This window comes from Chaetura pelagica, unplaced genomic scaffold (genome assembly GCF_000747805.2).
Source record: "Chaetura pelagica isolate M959 unplaced genomic scaffold, ChaPel_1.0 scaffold135, whole genome shotgun sequence".
Lineage (NCBI taxonomy): Eukaryota > Metazoa > Chordata > Aves > Apodiformes > Apodidae > Chaetura > Chaetura pelagica.
Genome location: NW_009953649.1, coordinates 2,137,497 through 2,137,972, shown reverse-complemented (window position 1 = coordinate 2,137,972; position 476 = coordinate 2,137,497).

Below are 476 nucleotides of genomic sequence, written 5' to 3'. Positions count from 1 at the left end.
CCCACCGTGGTCTCCAGCAGCACCGCCATGGCCGCCACCGCCGCCGGCACCGCTGGCGCCCCCTGCCGGCGCGGAGGAGCTGGCGCGGAGCTTTGAGGCTGATCATCCCGCTTCGGAGCGCGGTGCTCGCTGCGGGCTGCGTGCGCCTGTTCTGCAGTCAGGTAACACGCCTGGAGCTCACCGTTATTCATTAGAGGGCTATAAAGTGACCAGTAGGCCCACTACTTGCCTGGAGCACACAACTATCTGTCATGTGTGGGGGGGTGGCACTGAAAGAACAGACAAGCAAACAACATGACATGTTCTTGGGTTTACGTGTCACAGCCCAACTCGTCACACAACGAGTTGATTCAAACCTCTATAATCTGTCGGGAAATTATTTATTTTTTTAATGCTGAATTTTTTTTCTGCCAGATGAGTGACCTGAATTGACTCAGGGCACAGCAAAAGAGAACCAGGGAACGGGGAGCAGGAAT